The sequence below is a fragment of the Sminthopsis crassicaudata genome, chromosome 1 (assembly GCF_048593235.1).
Source record: "Sminthopsis crassicaudata isolate SCR6 chromosome 1, ASM4859323v1, whole genome shotgun sequence".
Lineage (NCBI taxonomy): Eukaryota > Metazoa > Chordata > Mammalia > Dasyuromorphia > Dasyuridae > Sminthopsis > Sminthopsis crassicaudata.
In genome coordinates this window covers 151403158-151424247 of record NC_133617.1, presented here as the reverse complement: position 1 = coordinate 151424247, position 21090 = coordinate 151403158, and positions in this window count along the sequence as shown.

Here is a 21090-nt window from a genome sequence, read left to right as displayed (position 1 = left end):
AAACAATGGATTCTCTGCTATTGATCCTTGTATTCCATTGTCTAGTACAATGTCAAACTAATTGGGGGAGAGAAAGGACTGAAACTTGATACCACTTAAATAGGGAGCTGTTAGTGTGGAAATACTTCTCGATACTATAGATCAGCAACTCATCAATAACTTATAGTTTTCTGGAATTGTCAGGGCCACTGAGGGGTTCTATTCCTTGCCCAAGTAGCAGAAGTAATTCAGGTGAGAGGTAAGAGCTGAAGTCAAGTCTTCTTAACTCTCAAATCAATCTCTCTCCATTACAGCAGGCTGACTCTCTATGCCTGGAAGACTTCAAGGGATTAAGACATTGCATGGTAAATAGGATATAAATAAATAGAAAAGGCCGACAGAAGTTGGATTTTCTGGCTTGAATAACAGTGATGTAACATAGATGGGAGGGAAATATGCCCACAGCCCTAACTCAGTGTTTTCAGGGTAGTTTACACTAGATATTGGGATTATTAGAGACGCTCTGAGTATTAACTGCTGGCAAAAGAAAAGAGAGAGAACCAGAAATTAAAGGGATGAAAGCTTTCCAAAAGACTTCTAGCATGAGGAAATCCCTCCCATTCACTGATAAAGAGCTTCCAAGTGGACTACAGCCAAAAAGACATGTGTGTGTGTGTGTGTGTGTGTGTGTGTGTGTGTATTCTATAAAATTTTACATTCCCAACTTTAAAAGGTCTAATGGTGATTGCCCCTTTATGTATCCATCTGCTAAATGTCTGGTATGTCCTCACCAAAGAAGCTCTAGGACTATATTTGCTCAGCAGTCTTTCTCTGCCGATTCTTTTTATGCATACCTTAAATGCTGGTTTGACTATAGCACTCATCAGGCAAAGGTGACAACCTTTTATTACTTAGAGCAAGAGAAGGAATGTTTTTCATTTGACAGTCTCTCAAAGCAGAGTCACAGTCATGAGACAACATAATCATATGATAAGTAAAATTCCTGAGGGAGAAGAGACAATAAAATCCTGTAGCTTAATGCCATATGTGCATATTTTATAGGTCCACTGACTGAGGATGTCTAAGCTAATTTATAATGCCAGAATCTGATTTATGTGATTAAAAAAAAAAACAAAAAACCTCTACACCTAGGGAACAGGTACTTTGACATTAGCATCTCCTGGTGAAATTCATTGAGAAAAAAAAGAAAAAAAAAAATATATATATATATATCTTTACTTCCAAAATGTACCAGGCCACACTAAAAAGTCAATGGGACTCTAGATCCTTTTAAATGGTGTTCTATGTTGTTTTATAAATCAGTTTCAAAGTCATCTCACATCAATCTCCTCTTTCAGGCTTCTACAGGGGTAGCAACCCCATTAGCGACAGCATTCTCAAAAACAAAAGACCACGATGGACATAAATGATTGGAAAATACTGCGTGATTTGCTCTGAGCTGTGGAGAACTTTGCCATTTATTCTGGAATGCAAGATGATTTCATGAACATATGTTTATCTGAATTGCTTTTCAAAGAATCCCTGATTTTACTTCCATTGTGTTTAAGGAAGCATGCCTGAGACCTTTTATTTTCATTCATGAAGTTTCCAGTGTGGTCCCTGTCTTCTAGTAAGCAATCATCAGTAGCCCAGCACTTGACAAAGGTGATTTTTCTTGAATGATGTGCTGAGATGAAAATCATACCTAACTTTATCCTTTTGGAAATAGAAAAGATTGCTGGGGTGAGAATAGAAAGAAAGCCAAGTGTAAGAAGTCAAGTCAATGAGCATTTATTAAGTACCTATTATTTATTAAGCTCTAAGATCAACAACATGATTCTGCAGTTCACTTAGCAGTCAAATATAATAGACCATTTCCATTAATGGCACCGAATTATCTTTTTTGTATGCTGAATGTGGCTGATAGACAATTTACTAAATTTAATACTTGAATTCACAGTCTATCTGATTGACTTACATGATTATGGGAAGATATGAGTAAAATTCTTTGTAATATTTTAAGTGCTACATAAATTTTATTATTTTTCTTATCACCTTTCTACAATAGTGACTCAAACAGTTTCCCGGAAAAGTTTGTAGGTTGGCCTGCCAGCCTGATATGTATGTATGTATGTATGTACACATGTATGAATGCATGTGTATGCACATGTGTATGTATGCACACTTGATTAATATCAGTATGGATATGAGCAGACTTTCCTAAACAAAATTCCTTCATATCTACTTGGATCCATCATATACAGGGCTTTGCCATAGTCAGAGGATCAATGACTGGATAAAATTAGGTTTTTGTAATTTTCCCCAAAATCTCTCAGCAGAAAACTTGTTCTGTCTCCAATTGAAAATGCTATTTTACTAAGAAGAAAGGACTTCCTGCATTTCTAATGTATTGCGTCTCCTTCTAGAATACAAGTAGTATAGTGCCAGCAGAACTCTTTCCACTAAGTGAGTCACGTGTAAAAAGAATCATTTCTGGTCACCCACTATTTAAAGAGAACATATTTAGATGATAAAGTAAGTGATTCCATATGAATACTGACTGCTAGTATAGAATTCCTGTTTTTCTTATGTAGTCCACAGGGTTTTTTTTTTTCTTTCCCCTTTTGACTCAATTAGGTCAGTCGCAAAAAAAAAGAAAGAAAGAAAGAAAAAAGAAAAGAAAAATGACCACAGTCTTAAGCAGGAACACTGTCTATTCAGCATATGGTGTTTATAGAACTTGAAAACATATTCAGAAGGTGTGCTTTAGATTAGAGGGTATTTCTACATCAGGGATGGTTTTAATTTGTTAGCACTTCAGATCTGTAGTCTTGAAGTAGCTCCTATTACAGTCAATAAAATGGTTAGTGAAATGAGGATAAATATTATAATTATGTTCACTAAATAAGATCTTTATGCAATTTTCCTCCATGGCATGTCAGTATGTCACTTTGGGGGCAATTGAGGTTTGTTTTTCCTTCATGGTAAGAATGGGGCCAAAAGGGACAAAGAACAATAATTATACTTACCAATCCATAACTCTTCAAAGTCATGGGGCTCAATAGAGATGGAGATGGATACAAAGATCCCTTTTGATTCATTTATTTCTGATTCCAAACAGAAAACTCACCATCCTATTTGACCTCTTCAATAGCCACAAAAACCTAGATGGTATATTTGTGACTGCCTTAGAGATTGCCTGGGTATGTTGATAGTCAGGAGAAAAACAGTATTGAAAGATCATTGAAAGTTGATGGAAATGTAACTTCACATAAGGTTTCTTAATTGTGGGGAGGGATAAGGGAGAGAAACTGAAACTCAAAAATCTTAAAAACAAATGTAAAAAAAATTGTTTCAAATATAACTGGAAAAATATTAAATAAGTTAATTAGTTAAAAAAAGAAAGTTGATGCAAATAATGAGTGTTTCCCTGGAAGCATAAATTAACTTGTAGGACCTTTGAAGACCCACAAAGGTTTTAAACCAGTGGCACCAGACACTATGCTCACACTGTCATAAGAAGACAATTCGGTTACTGTTTTCTATTAAAACCTCAAACCACTTGAAACTCATCTGGCTATGGAGCTTGAAGTGATCTTTTTTCCAGGTCTCTGAAAAACAAATGTCCACTTGGATAGTTCTCGGCTTTGACAGCTACCACCCAAGCAGTGGCTGCTTGGATTCCCACAAACTGAGGAGTGGGCAGAGGTAGGAAGAAGGAAAGACAAAAGTCCTACCCAGGTAGCTGAGATGGCAGCAAGCTGAAGAGAGACACCGCCCCCCCCCCCCCCCCCCCCCCCGTTGGATGCTGGAAGCTCCGAATTTAAGCAATCCAAAGACTAAATCATACAATTGACATTAGACTTGAAGTTTGAAGTCTGCTGCTGCTCATTAGTTGTGGTACACAGGGAAAGTTACTAAAACTCTCTGAGACCCAGAAATTTTAAATTATATGATCTTTGTTGATTCATTCTACCTGCCTGAGGCAGTTTTTTTTCCTCTAAGCAAAATGGGGATAAGAGTAACTTGCAACCACACTTTATAAAATTGTTGTCATAATTTTAAAAATGAAACTTTAAAGTGCTATATAAACCACTCATTCATGGAATTACAGAATTGAAAGTTACCTTGGAGGGCAGAGAAGACTTAAAATGTAGTAGACAGTGGTGGATCTGGGCTCAGAAAAAAAAAAAAAAAGAATTACAATCTGCCTCAGCCAGACACTTATTAGTTGTGTGATCCTGGGCAAGTCATCTAACTGATCTGACCTTCCGTTTCCTCATCTGTAAAAATGGGGATAATAATGGTACCTACTATATAGAGTTTTGGGGAGAATTCAGTGAGAGAGAATATGCAAAGCACTCTGTAAAACTTAAATGTGAGGTATTGAAATTATATTTAGTTTGACCCAAAACTCATCAAGATTCTGTTCTACGAAACTTTTGTTATTGCTTTTGTTTGTCTTTTATTCTTGAAGAACACCAATGACATCATCAACCCAAACCTCTGTTACAAAACTATAAATAAGTGGTGGTTGGTGACCCAACTTTTATTGCAAATCTCCAGTGAAAGGAAATCCACTGTCTGGAGTTAGCACCTACTCCCAAGAAGTTTTAATTTTTTTTTTTTCTCAAAACCTACAGAGACATTCCTTGAAACTTGATTGACCCAGGACTAAGAGATTAAACTGTTGATGTCACTTCCTCATTGCCTGAGTAGAAAGACTGCCTGAGAAGCTTGGCTGAAGAATTATGATGGGAGTGTCCTTTTCAATGCCTATTCTTATTAAATATCTTTCTGCTATGAATCAGTAAATCTCCTTTTGTTAACTGTTGACAATTGAACTATCTATGGTTATGTTGTTCCAATACTGAACTTAAACTACCATGGTACTGGCCTGATTGTGACCTGTTCCCTAACCTCTAAGTAGAATAATTTATATAGTTTTATTATATTTTATATATAATTATATATATATATATTAATATAGCTTTATATGTAATTTTATATAATTTTTAAAGTAAGTTGTTTCCTGCATCAATTCAAATCCTCTCTACAGTATCCACTCATGGTTCCTGGTTTTTTACCCAGGCATAAACATTCAAGGCATGCCAGGAAACTGAATTGCTTCCATTTCAATTGTCTTGGAAAGATTCTGAGATCACCTGGAAAGATAAAGTGCCAGACACTAAGGTCTTTTCTCCAGCTTAGCTGCCAAGCATTCAAAATAACTACAGAGAGGGCAACTTTGGTGCCGAAAGTACATTTTGTCTAAAAAAAACTGTATTATGAGAACTTACATGAGATGAGTGCTCACATGGAGGTCAGAAGAGAAGTACAAGGGCACTCTTAAGATCTCTCTGAAGACCTTGTAAACAATTGTGAGACGTGGGAGATACTAACACAGGACTATCCAGGATGGCGTGCCCATAACAAAGAAAGTGCTGAAATCTATGACGAAACAGAAGTGCAATAACTCAAAAGAAGCAAAGGATGTGCAAATTGAGAGATATTTCTATCCCAAATGTTCATAGGAACTATTTGTACCAACCTATGATAGAGCCTTTTAAGCTCATATTGGTCTGATCAGTCACTTCTAGATACAACATACCTTGACTCCAACTCAATATTATTATTATGATCCTCTTTAAAGGACAGCTGACTTCTTAAGAGATATTTTTCCCCTAAGTCTTCTCTTTTTTCCACAATAATATCCCTAGTGCATTTAGTAAATCCTTATAACACAGTCTCCATTTGCTTATCATTTGGCCTGTTCTCTTACACATCTTCTCTAATTTATAAGGACATTGGTCCTTCCTAAAATGTGATGAACAGAACAAAACACAATGTTTAGGATATAATTTAATCAGGGAAAAGTCCAGCAGAATATTGCCTTCCTCCATCTGGATATAATACCTCTTAATGCAGCCTTAGCATTAATTTTGTTTTATTTTTCAGCTACTAGATCAACTGTTGACTAATTTGTGAACCTATGGTCAACAAAAACCTTTCAAATAGTTTAAATACAAACTATATTTTAGTCAAACCTCTTTCTTCCTATACTTGGGAAATTATTTATTGAAAGCAAAATTCCAAATTTTAAATTAATCCCTAATAGATTTCAGTTTATTAGATTTGACCCATAATCCTAGCTAACCAAAATTTTATAAAAACCTAAATCTGTTGTCTAGCATATTAACTATGCTGCCTAGCTTTGTGCTAACTTCAATAAGCTTTGTTTTATCTAAGCCATTGGTAGAATTGTTGAAAATATAAGACTAGCAGCAGTGAGATGATGCAGTGGATAGAGCACCAGCCCTGAAGTCAGGAGGACCTGAGTTCAAATATGACCTCATTCACTTAATACTTCCTAGCTGTGTGACCCTAGGCAAGTCACTTAACCCAAATTGCCTCAGCAAAAAAAAAAAAAAAAAGTGTGAGATCAATACATATCCCCAGAATATTCCACTAGGGATTTTTCTTCTATTTGATATTGATCTATAAATGAGTACTCACTCTTGAGTTTGACAATTTAACAAGTCTTGAATGCACCTAACAATATCGTCATCTAACCAGTAGTAAGTCTGTAAATATTTAACAATCAGCTTCCTGGGAAGAGAAGGTAAAACAGAAGTATACCCATGCACACTTAAAGTTTAATAATCTTTCCATTAACATTTCCCCCTTTACTTTTTAAAGTTTATTAAATCAATAAAACAAAAAATTGAGACCTGATTATGTCATGCTTATTATTTTACTTTTATTCTATATTAATTATATGATATAAATAGAATAAAATAGTAACAAATAAAGTATTATTTATTATATTTTATTTACAGCATTTGCTACACTCATACTAAAAGTTCAATACTTGACTCTCTAGAGTCAGGATGAGATGACTCCAGCCCACCACTCCATTTAGGCTACTTCTCTTTATAATGTCCTTAACTAAAGCATGACTGCCTTTGTCAAATTTTTTAATTTAAAATCTAGATAAACAAAATGCCAATCTAGTAACCTCTTAAAATAAGAGGACATGAAATTAGTCTGCCATGACATGTTCTTGATTAAACCAGACTGATTCTTAGTGATCACGTCTTCCCATCTAAGTGCTCATAAATCATCCCTTTAATATGATCTAAACTTTTATCAGAAATTGAAGTCAAGCTTCTCAGTCCATAGTTACCAAGATCTATCATTTTCCCTTTTGGAAATTGAGATATACTCCATCTTGCAGCCTGGTGGCAGTTTTTTACCACAATCAGTTAAAAATCACAAATAGTGGTTTATCATTCATATTTGCCAGGTTTATTTTGTCTTAGTTTTTTGAGTACTCTGGCCTATGGTTCTTCCAGGTTTAATCACCTGAACTCACTAAGGCTCTCTAGGTTTTCTACTCCAAATTTTTGAGTTATTTTTGATTTCAACTTCCCATTATGTACTTTTATCTATTCTTCTCAATAAAAAGATGATCATTCCCTTTGGGAGAGAATCAGAAGTAAAATGAGAGTTTAGTAATTCTGCCTCCTCCTTGATATCTGTTAACATCAATTCCCCATCTCTTCTTTGATCTTTCCTCTTGCCCTTGAAATTTAAAAATCCTTTTTTTTCCCTTAGAATTTGTAGAATAAATTCTAAAAATTTATTCAAGTCTCTAATCCTAATTCTAAGAACTTTAATAGGGTTTCTAACACTATTCTTAGACTAATAAAACTATTCTGTTATTTATCCTACATCACCACTCCTATTTCCATTTCCTAAAAGTGTCCATTATTATTATTGTTACTGTTCAGTTGTTCTGACTCTTCAAGACCCTATTTGGGGTTTTCTTGACAAAATTTCTGAAGTGACTTGCCATTTCCTTCTCCAAGTTCATTTTTACAGATAAGGAAACTGAGGTAAACAATGTTAAGTGATTTGAATCACAAAGGTAGTAACTGTCCGAGGCAGATTTGAACTCACAAAGTTGACTCTTCCAGACTCTAAGCCTAATATTATCTACTGCATCATCTAGTTGCTCTATAACAAATGATACCTTTGACCAATCAGCTGTATTACCTGAAGTAATGAATAATGCTTACAGCTGATCAACATGTGGCACTTATTTTCTGGAGATAATCCTAACATTCCCAGCACACCTTCTTGTTTAATCATCCAGCATTGATATTCATCTTTTACATACCTAACAGGAATCCCCAATGGCTCCATAGTAGGGAGCACTAAGCAGCAACAAGGTTCAACAGATAATTGGTATAAGAAATGAGATACAAATATACGGCTCTGACTCATTATCTTCAATAATACATTGCTTTAATGCCCTTAATTTGGCAATGATATATAATGATGATAAAGATTTTATATCATTGTTTACCAACTTTTACAATACCTTAAGGTTTCTGCTAATTTCTTCTGCCACAAGTCTCTTCCTACTTCAATCCATCCCCCACTCAGCTGTCAAAGGAATCTTCCCAAAGCCTGAGTATGACTATATTATCCTCCTATTTAATAAACCCAAATGACTTCCTAGAACCCCTAGGATCAATTAAAAAATCCTCTGCTTGATGTTCAAATGCCTTCATATGCTTCCCATTTCCCACCTTTTTAGTGTTCTTACCTTTTATAGTCTTTCTTTATCCACACGTCCCCTACATATTCTGAAATTCAGTGCCACTGACCTATCTCATTGTTTCTAGCCATTTTTTCTGACTATCCCCCATTCCTAGAACGTTCTCTCTCTTCATCTCTGGTTCCTGGCTCTAAGTCTCAATTAATATGCCATTTTCTGCAAGAACTTTATCTTGTCATACTTAATCTTTGTGCCCTTGTTTGTGGCAGCCCTTTTTGTAGTGTTTAGAAACTGGGAATTGAATGGATGCTCTTTAATTGGAGAATGGCTGAATAAGTTATGATATATGAATGTTATGGAATATTACTGTTCTATAAGAAATAATCAGCAGGATGAATACAGAGAGGCTTGGAGAGACTTACATGAACTGATACTAAGTGAAATGAGCAGAACTAGGAGATCATTATATACTTCAACAACAATACTATATGATGATCAATTCTGATGGATGTGGCCCTCTTCAACAATGAAATGAACCAAATCAGTTCCAATAGAGCAGTAATGAAGAGAACCAGCTACACCCAGTGAAAGAACTCTGGGAAATGAATGTGGACCACAATATAGCATCTCCACCTTCTGTTATTGTCCACTTGGATTTTTGTTTTCCTTTTCAGGTTATTTTTACTGTATTTCTAAATCTGATTTTTCTTGTGCAGCAAGATAACTGTATAAATATATATGCATATATTATATTTAACATATACTTTAATGTATTTAAGATATACTTTAATATATTTAACATGTATTGGTCTACCTGTCATCTAGGGGGAGTGGTAGGGATAAGGAGGGGAAAATTTGGAACAGAAGGTTTTGCGAAGGTCAATGCTGAAAAATTACTCATGCATATGTCTTGTTAAAAAAAAAAGCTTAAAAAATTTGTGCTTTTTCTCTGAGATGTGATTATAGCTTATTTTTACATACTAGTTGTTTGCATGCCACCTCTGCAATTGGACTGTGATTTCCTTGAGGGTAGGTACTGTCTATTAGCTTTAAGTTTGGAGCTTAATTCCTGCTTAATAAATGTTTATTGACTGAGATATTCTAACTGTGGAAGTAGAAGATGCTTTCTTACCCAGGTGTGTTTCCTGTCTCTGATTCCATATATATCTTGTTTAAATCTGAATAGTTGGGTTTTTAAAATATATTTAGAAACTTAAATGGTTTCTACAGTTCCCCATGGTTTGCCATAGAAGTTTCTCAACTCTGCTCTAACTTCCGAATATATTATACAACAACTTCTAATTCTTTGAGATAGAAAGATTAAGGTTTTTAAGGTCTGCAAATCATTTAAAAATGCTGGCCAGATGAGATTCCTCAGCAGGCATCTTTGTTATTTTAGTCTCTAGTAATTCTCCTTTTCACAGAATAACAGGGATCTCTTTGAACTATGTTGTGAATTTGCCAGTTCTCTAAATCTGACTGATAGCTGTGGTTCCCAAGACCATGAGTACTGGCTAGTAATTGGGGTGGGGTGGAGAGTGGGGTGAGTAAAATGGAGAATGCTGGTATTTGGGGAAGGCTGTACTATCTATCCCAGAGCTTATTACCATCCCACATCAGTTCATATACATTGGATGAGAGGATGGTAGTCAGGACTAAAATCTAGCCTAAGAATCCTTATGAGAATCAATGTGGTATAATACTTTAGAGTCAGGAGACCTAATTTCAAATTCCTCACTCTACTCATTACCTTTATGTCTCTGTTCAAGTAACTTGACCTCATTTGGACTCAAAGTCTTCATCTGTAAAATGAGAAGTTTGGACTAAATCTGTTTCTTAATCTGTGGTCCTTGGACCTTTACAGGCTTGGTTACTGGATATCTTGGGGGGGGGGAATTGTGCATGAACTTGAATGGGGAAAAAATACAGCTTTATTTTCACTAACCTCTAATTGAAATTTAACATGTTCTTCAATTATTTAATTATTCTTAGGAGAGTACATAAGCTTCACTGAGCTACCAAAGGAGTCAAGAACACAAAAAACTGCATTGGATCATCTCCAAGGTCCCTCATTGCTCCAGATCTATGCTTCTGTGACCCCAAATTTATAATAATTAGTAATGTTTTCCACTGCTCTATTTCCAACATATTTTCACACAACCAGGCTTCTTCAATTGTCCTCTAAAGCTATAAAGAATTGCATCAAGGAAGCAACTTGATATGATACCATCCTGTGGCATGGTCTTGGTTGTCTGGGACAACCCCCAGAGGAATGGTTCCATTATTATTATTCTTCCCCTGAGATATTTTAAACAGCTCTTTCCTTAATTGTTCTGGAAATCCTACATGTCCTGCTGAAAAATAGAATGTGATCCTGGCTCCTGGAATCTTCATTAGGAGAAAATTGTTCCAAGCTTTATTTATTTTATAATTTCCACTTTATCTTCCTTGTTATTGTCTATGCTTGCTTTCAAATCCTCCATTATTTTACTTCCCTCTAAACTCTGATTTTCCAACTCAGAATCTTCCTCTTAGTAATTGCTAAGATTATTACAAAGATTTCTTCAGTCACCTGGAAAAATTTTCAATTTGGTAGATATTCTTCTCTCTCAGACTGAAATCAAGCTTCTAATTCATCAACTGCTCACATTTGGGATTTTGTCTAACAAATTTTATTTGTACGATGGGCTCCCACAAGGTAAAATATAAAATAAAATGTATAAGATGAGAGAAATAGGTCTTAGAGAAGGCAAGTGAAATAGCCAAGATCATAGAAATAATAAGTACCAGAACTAGAAACAAACAAGAACTGATGTAATTTCCCTGACTCTAGATTTCCTAGATCAAACTGCTTTAATATTTCTATTTTTCATATGCATATAATTAAATAAGAAGAAAAATGACTATATCAGTGTTCCCCCAATCCTAGTTTTATATCATTCTACAGCTTCATCAGACTCTTTAGAATATCACAAAATTCTGAGAAGGTAGAGGGAGAGAAAGAAAGAGAGACAAAGAGACAGAGAGAAAGACAGAGAGACAGAGAGAGACAGAGACAGAAAGAGACACAGAGAGAGAGAGAGAGACAGAGGAAGAGACGAGAGGGAGAGAGAGAAAGGAAGAGGGGGAAAGAAAGAGAGGAGGGAGGGAGAGAGAAAAAGAGGAAGAGAGGGAAGGAGAAAGGAAGGAAGGGGAAGGGAGAGGGGGAGAAGGATAGGAAAGGAGAAGAAAGAAAAAGTAGAGAAAGAAAGGAAGGAGAAAAAAAGAAAAATGGAGAAAATGAGGAAGGGAAAAATAAAGAGGAGGTAAGAAAGAAAGGATGCAGGATGAAAGGAGGAAAGAAGGAAGGAAGGACAAATTCAGTTGTCATGTGGTCAGTTCTTTATGTATAGTAGGCATTTTAAAAATGTTTCTTGAAAGAAAATGAATTATGTATTAAAAACGGACTTTTTTAATGGATGGAAAAGCCAGAGAACTATTTTATTGTCATTGTCAAGTAATAGTTACCCAATTCAAAATTTGAAATGCTCTTTTAAAATGTTTACTTTTTGTATAATTAATTGTTATGTAGTTCAACAGTTCTTGCTCAGTTATTTGTAGTCTGTATTACCAAGCTACAGTATCGCATATTTCCACTGTTTGTGCAAATAAGCAGCCTTTGCTTCAAATGGATGTTTCTATTAACACTATGACTAATTATTGAAAATAAACATGTGCAAGCAGGAGCTTCTGCTGACTGCCTCTCAACCCATCTTTTCCTCCTGCTAGTTCACACTAAGGGTTTGTGCTTTGTGTAAGTATGAAACGGACTTTGATTTGGAGCATACCTTTGGTCATAATGAAGGCAGTCCATGAAATCATTATTGGGAATTTATTTCAAATTACTTCTTTCATTATGAGAAGAAAAAAAACCCACCACATACACAATTATTATAAAAATAAGAAAGAAATAAGAAAGAGAAGTATCATTTCAGGAGAAAATATAGTTCATATACCAAAATGTATATTTCTTATAACTCCAAGAATATTTTTGTTCACAAAGTAATAGAGACAGAGAGAGACAGAGAGAAATAGATGTAAAAGTGTGGAATCTTAGACTTGTGTTCATCTAGTCCAGCAGTTCATGGGTGCTTTGAAGTTGTTCATTTTTTCAACACTATTATAATATAATCGGTTTACTTTGTAATTATATATTTATATATATTTTATTTTATGCCATTTAGCAATATGATTCTGAGAATGAGTTCACAAGTTTCACCAGTCTACCAAAGAACTCCATGACATAAATAAGGCTGAGAACTCCTGCTCTAGTTTTACTTCCTACCCAATTCAGAAATCCTTTCTACATCTCTGACAGATAGATATCTAGCTGGTGAGAGCAAAGTCAACATCACAAAGGACAACTTTATTAGGAAGTTATTCCTTACACTGAATGAAGATCTGTTTCCTGATAAATTACTATATGCCTAGGCCTGTAAAAATGCAAAATGAAGTAGTTGGATTAGAACAGAGGTGTTAAGAATGCCCACAATATTCCTGACTGAATCCTGAATCATAGTAAATTAAATGGAAAATACTTAACAAAATAAATTAAAATACAATAAAATACACACATGATTACATTTTTCAGCTAAGTCAATGTGTGGCCCAAAGAATCCTTGTGTACAGCTGAATGGTCCTCATTTGTATTTGACACCACTAGACTTAGAGGACTTTTTAAAGTTCCTTCCATTTTTAAATCTAAATCATTCTATTATTTTCTCATTTCACTTAATTTTTGTGATTTCTATTATATTGTCTTCCCATTTTTACTCCTTATGAAAGCCCTTTTAAAAGACACTATCAGATAAGTTAACCATTTTCAGTGACTCAAATGCTATAGTATTTTGGCGTTTATTCACAGAGGCGATCGCATATACCCAAAATGCACTCTCCATATCCACTTTTTGGAATCCTTATCCTTATTCAAAGTTCTGATCAGGTCACCACTACCTTGTTTATAAAACGTTTTCTGATGCACAAAATTGTCAGCCCACTTCCCTTCTTCAAAATAGCCTGCATCTAATTACATGATTACACGTTGCAGTTTTCTGCTCTTTGGTAAAGCAAATTGCAAAGGATTTTTAGAGAAAATAGTTGGAATACTCATTGATTATAATGCTACATGGAGAGTCATTCTGGAAGAAATAGCTGATGCTTAAGATTGAAAGGAAAACAATTCTGATGAGAAGGAAAAAATGAGATTTGTCTGAAGAAATCAATGTGGATGCACAGGGAACTCACCAATCAAATTATATTTCAAAAAGAAATTGATTAAGCTGGAAGTAAGGTGAGGGAATATAAGATAAATAAAAAAGCAAGCTATGAAGCTATAAAAATAGTCTCAGGGGTACCAAAGCTCACAAAGATCTAAGTCTAGTGAAGGATGCTAAAGACAACAAAAATGTTATGTTTATCTTTGGTGGGGAAGACAAAGAAGAACTTTGTCAGTAATAGATAAGACAGTAATACTTTACAACGGGAAGGAAGCAAATCTTGATTCTTATTTGGCTTTTTTCCCTATCAAGGAAAACAACCTTAGCACTGGAAATAATAAAGCAAAAATCACTAAGAGGAAGTTGATGCTCAAGATAAGAAAGGATAAAAGAATACCTGACTACTCTTGTTGAATTCTAATCACTTCACCTGGATGAATTACATGTATAAGTACTGAAAAAATTAGAATATGACTTTTCTGAGCCATTGTCAGTGATGTTTGAAAGAACATGGAAAATGAGACAGATGAACTACAAGACTAAAATAAGAAAACATCTCAATTAAAAACAAAGCTAGAACAGAATCTATAAACTGTAAATGAGTAGGCTTGACTTCAATTACCAAAAAAATTTTAAAAGAGATCATTAAACAATAACTAGCAAACATTTGTTCAAGGAACCAGTGATTAATCACAAAGACTCAATATAACTTCATCAAGAACAGGTCATATCAGATTAAATTTATTTTCTTTTTTTAGCAAGATTAGTAAACTAACAGAAAAAAGGAATATTGGGCACATGCCATTACCTCAATTTTAGCAAAGCTTTTGATGACATACTCATACTATTTATGCAAAGAATATAGAGAGAATTGCAAGTAAATTATGGTCAAACAGCAAGATTAAGTCCAGTACTTACCTACCTGTTCTTGTATAACCTACAAAATTTTTGCATTTTTAAAGCAATGCATAGAAGTTGAAAAGTGGCCAATAGAAGCTTAATATCAGGAAAAACTTCTGTGTACCTGCTATTTAAATCTGAACTGGGTTACCTTGGGCAGTGGGGGCAACTCCCTATCTTTGGGGGTCTTCAAGCACAGTGGATAAACACTAGATATGTTGTAGTAAGGATTCCTTTCATGTGTTTCTTAGATTAAGTAATCACTAAATCCTTTTAAACTCCTATTTCTGTGATTTCCCTAATAGAATTCAAGTTCTTAGCTCATAAAATTGTCTTCTTGTACTCCCAGGAACTAACATAGTACCTTACATATGAAAGATATAATAAACATTTATTCAATTGAATCTCCATTTGAATTAAATCAAGATATCATAATGAGGAAGACTGTGTGATACATAAGCAAAAAGATCAAGAAAGAATGACTGACTTGGGAAATTCTCCAAACATATGAAAAAGGAGTCTCAAAGGATTGCACTCAATTTATTAAAAGCCACATGAATATGGTCACTTCAGGTTAATAATTAAAAATAAGCAAACTAAAGCAAGCCTGAATTAAGTTATACCCTATACATATAAGATTTGAAAAGATGACAAAAAATGAAAATGACATGTTGGAGACACTGTGGTAAAACAGACACATTAATGCACTGATGGTGAAATTAGTACAGCCATTCTATAAAACAAATTCGAATTATGCCCCAAAAGTTATCAAATTGTACATGTCCTTTGTCCCAACAATACTCTACTAAGCCTATACCCCAAAGAGATCCAAAAAAAAGAAGAAAAGGACCTTTTGTACAAAAAAATTATAACTTCTTTTTGTATTGATAATGAACTGGAAACCTATAAAATGGAGAATCATTGAGTAATATATTTTAATGGAGTATGATTGTGCAATAAGCAATGATGGAAAGGATGAGTTTAGAGAAATATGGAAAGACTTGTTTGGATTGATGATGAATACAATGGCCAGGTGAACAATTTATACAATAATAGCATCATAAACAATCTTGTTAGACTTAATCTATAGTTGACCATGATTTCAGAAGACATGATGAACTATGCTATTCACCTCTTGACATAAAAGTAAGGTATTAAATATTTAGAATGCTTATATTAAATGAAATATTTTAGAATGTGACATACATTTTTGAATGTAAACAGTATGGCAATTTGTTTGGTTTGACCATGCATGTTCATTAAAGGACTTTTTATTACTTAAGTTGGAGGCAGGGAAGAGAGAAAATATATGTTAATGGAACAATAAAATTAAATGAAAGACTTTTTTTAAAAGGAAAAATTCTTCACCTAAGTAGTGAGGTGATGTCATGTAAGTTTATGTGATTCCCTAAAATCATGACCAGCAGTGGTTGGCTTGGGAAGACATGGCCATCTTCAATGATCATAGGAAGGCAATATTCTCGGGTAAAAACTATATTAGTCAATGAGGTAAAGATTTGCAAGGCTTTGTATACTGAAGTACCCAAGGCATGTGTGTTACTTTAGTTAGACAAGATTTTACCAATCCTCCTTAATGACTTCCTTCTGAAATTACCCCAATTTTATCTGATGTGATTTGTTTTCACACAGTTTTTTTATTTGTTTTGTTTGCATCTAGTCTTAGCTGTTACACTGTGAGTTCTTTGAGGGCAAGGACTGAATGATTGCCCTTCTTTGTATGCCCAGCACTTAGCACAGTTTTTGTCACATGGTCAGGAATTTTAAAAATGCTAGTTGATTAACTGATTTATTAGCCAGCCTTGACTGATCAGATTGCTGGGAAGTAGCTAGTCACTGAGATACAAAGGAGAGAACACTATAATCAATGGACTGTGGGCTTGAAATATGGACTAATTTTACTGAACTTTTAAAAATCCTTTTTTGTTATAAGGGATAGCTTGTTGTTAAGGGTAGGGCAGAATATATTTAGAAAGAAAGGTAACAAAAAGCTATCAATATTTAAAATGAAGGATTGGAAAGATTAAACTTTATCAAGCACTTGATATGGTCTAGATAGATGACTGACAAATAAATTAGATAGATAGTTATAAAGATATATATAGAAAAATTCAATCTCTAGAAGTTTTATGGACTTAGAATCTAGAAAACAAATTAAATTCATCCTTATTTGAAAGCATTGAATGTTACATACAGAGACTATTTTCTAGTCTTTCATCATAGTGTAATGGTAACAATATCCCATTATCACTGAGCCTGTTAGAAACACTGACAAGCAGAATCATTTCTACAATAAAAATACAGCCCTTTGCTGCTTATGCTCCCTAATTGAGTACATATATCTAACTTTATTCATTGCCTCCTCATTCTCTGAATACTCTGCATTTCTGTAGGTAAGTCTTTTATGCCAAATGCCAGTTCATTGTGCTTTGTTTAATAGTTTCAAGCAGGCTGAAGATCAAATCTCTGTCCCTGTGATATTTTCTTACTAAATGCTTTATCAATCTGGATAAAATGTAGCTTATTCTGAGACTCCATTAACTCAAGGTCAAAGGGAGCTGGTTTCAAGGGATTCCAAATTCTCATGGGCAGACAAAATTTTTCTTATCCACATGAATTCCAATCTCTAGATAATGATAATAATAACTCACATTTACAAACCCTTTTGAGGTTTGCAAAGATCTTTCTTAACAATAATCCTATAATGCTATAATGTAGCTACTGCCAGTATTATTATCCCCAGCTTACAGATGTGACAATTGAGGTTCTGAGGAGCATTTGGAAAATCCAAATTCTGTGATATGTTTCATTTGAAAGATAGGATATATTTATATTATAATGTGAATATAATTGTTCTAAGGCTTAATCTTCCTCCAAACCATAGGCTATCACTACTCTAGCCATATCTAATAAATGTCTGAGATTAAACTTTAATTTGAAATAAAAGATGCATATAACAATGCTTTGAGTCCTGGAGGAAAACTAACCAAACTCTTTCTGAATCATCAGAGACTTCCTTCTTCCATCATGGTTGGAGAATCATCATTAGGGATTATGCTTGATTGTGGTTCTTCTTTAAGCTTGAGTTTACAACTAAAATTGCTAGAAAAGGAACAAATTAAAAACCCCCAGACAAACATGAAATTTGAAATATTAAAAATAAAAGGTGAGATTAATAAAATTGAAAGTAAAAAAATATTGAATTAATTAATAAAACTAAGAATTGGTTCTATGAAAAAACCAACAAAATAGACAAACCCTTAGTAAATCTGATTTAAAAAAGGAAAGAGGAAAAGCAAATTGTTAGTCTTGAAAATGAAAAGGGAGAACTCACCACTAATGAAGAGGAAATTAGAACAATAGTTAGGAGCTACTTTGCTCAACTTTATGCCAATAAATTCGATAACTTAAATGAAATGGAAGAATACCTTCAAAAATATAGCTTGCCCAGATTAACAGAGGAAGAAGTATGTAGTCTAAATAGTCCCATTTCAGAAAAAGAACAAGCTATTAACCAACTCCCTAAGAAAAAATCCTCAGGGCCAGATGGATTTACATGTGAATTCTACCAAACATTTAAAGAATAACTAACTCCAATGCTATATAAACTATTTGAAAAAAGAGGGATTGAAGGAGTCCTACCAAATTCCTTTTATGACACAGATATGGTACTGATACCTAAACCAGATATATTGAAAACTGAGAAAGAAAACTATAGACCAATCTCCTTAATGAATATTGATGCTAAAATCTTAAATAAAATATTAGCAAAAAGACTACAGAAAATCATCCCCAGGATAATACACTATGACCAAGTGGGATTTATACCAGGAATGTAGGGTGGTTCAATATTAGGAAAACTATTAGCATAATCGACTATATCAATAACCAAATTAACAAAAACCATATGATCATCTCAATAGATGCAGATAAAGCATCTGATAAAATCCAACATCCATTCCTACTAAAAACACTTGAGAGTATAGGAATAAATGGACTATTCCTTAAAATAATAAGGAGCATATATTTAAAACCATTCGTAAACATCATATGTAATGGCAATAAACTTGAACCTTTCCCTGTAAGATCAGGAGTGAAACAAGGTTGCCCACTATCACCATTATTATTCAATATAGTACTAGTAACACTAGCCTGGGCAATAAGAGCCAAGAAAGAGATTCAAGGAATAAGAGTAGGTAATGAGGAAATCAAACTATCATTCTTTGCAGATGACATGATGGTATACTTGGAAAACCCCAAAGACTCTGCTAAAAAGCTACTAGAAATAATTCAGAACTTTAGCAAAGTTGCAGGATACAAAATAAATGCACATAAATCCTCAGCATTTTTATACATTACCAACACAATCCAACAGCAAGAGATACAAAGAGAAATTCCATTCAAAATAACGGTCAATAGTATAAAATATTTGGGAATATATCTACCAAAGGAAAGCAGAAATTATATGAGCAAAATTACAAAACACTTGCCACAAAAAATAAAGTCAGATTTAAATCATTGGAAAGACATTCAGTGCTCTTGGATAGGCCTAGCGAATATAATTAAGATGACAATACTCCCTAAATTAATCTATTTATTTAGTGCTATACCAATCAGACTCCCAAGAAACTATTTTAATGACCTAGAAAAAAAACAACAAAATTCATATGGAAGAACAAAAGGTCGAGAATTTCAAGGGAACTAATGAAAAACAAAATTCAAATGAAGGTGGCCTAGCTGTACCTGATCTAGAACTATATTATTAAGCAGCTTTCACCAAAACCATTTGGTATTGGCTAAGAAATAGACGAGTTGATCAGTGGAATAGGTTAGGTTCACAGGGCAAGACAGTGAATAAAAATAGCAATCTAATCTTTGACAAACCCAAAGATCCCAAATTTTGGGATAAGAATTCATTATTTGACAAAAACTACTGGGAAAACTGGAAATTAGTATGGCAGAAACTAGGCATGGACCCACATTTAACACCACATACTAAGATAAGATCTAAATGGGTCCATGATTTAGTCATAAAGAATGATATTATAAATAAATTAGAGGAACATAGGATAGTTTACCTCTCAGACTTGTGGAGGAGGAAGGAATTTGTGTCCAAAGGAGAACTAGAGATCATTATTGATCACAAAATAGACAATTTTGATTACATCAAATTAAAAAGCTTTTGCACAAACAAAACTAATGCAAATAAGATTCGAAGGGGAGTAACAAATTGGGAAAACATTTTTACAGTTAAAGGTTCTGATAAAGGCCTCATCTCCAAAATATACAGAGAATTGACTTTAATTTATAAGAAATCAAGCCATTCTCCAAGTGATAAATGGTCAAAGGATATGAACAGACAATTTTCAGATGATGAAATTAAAACTATTTCCACTCATATGAAAGAGTGTTCCAAATCACTACTGATCAGAGAAATGCAAATTAAGATAACTCTGAGATACCACTACACACCTGTCAGATTGGCTAAGATGACAGGAACAAATAATGATGAATGTTGGAGGGGATGTGGAAAAACTGGGACACTGATGCATTGTTGGTGGAGTTGTGAAAGAATCCAACCATTCTGGAGAGCAATCTGGAATTATGCTCCAAAAGTTATCAAACTGTGCATACCCTTTGACCCAGCAGTGCTACTACTTGGCCTATATCCCAAAGAAATACTAAAGAAGGGAAAGGGACCTCTGTAAGAGCCCTTTAAATGGGCGGACACAGTGCATCTTTGTCAAAAATTAAAAAATTAATGGTATAGAGAACTAAATTTAGAAGTTCTCTAGGGTTACCCGTGGCTCCCCCTTTCTTTTGTTTTTGGAGGAGTGTCTTAATATCTCTGTTTCTCAGCAGCAGAGTTCATCCCACCAGAGAGATTTGTAACCTGGGGATCCAAGAGAAGGACCAGACAACAGTCCAGAGGGACCAGCCAGATGTCCGCAGCCCTTCAGACGCTGATGGCAGCGATGCCCCTCCTGACCGTGACACCAGAGACAGCAGACACAGTTCCAGTGTTGCAGCTGAAATGGACTGTTTTGGGTGATATGCAATATAAAGACTGTAAATGGACAATGGGCCTGCTTGCTTCTCCCGTGGCCACTTGCCATATGGTGGCCTGGGAAGAGGCTTTGCCCTATGCTTTCTATTGAAGGACTATGCTTTTAAATTAGTGGGTGAAAAACCAACGCACCCACCTGCCGTTGTTATTGAGACAATGTTACTGGACATGACTTTGCTTATGTGCACCTGTGAAACTAGAATTGTTCTAGAATTGTGAAAAGTGCAATAGAGAATTGTGATAAGCTAGAATTGCTCTAGAATTGTGAAAAGTGCAATTGAGAATTGTGATAAACTAGAATTGTT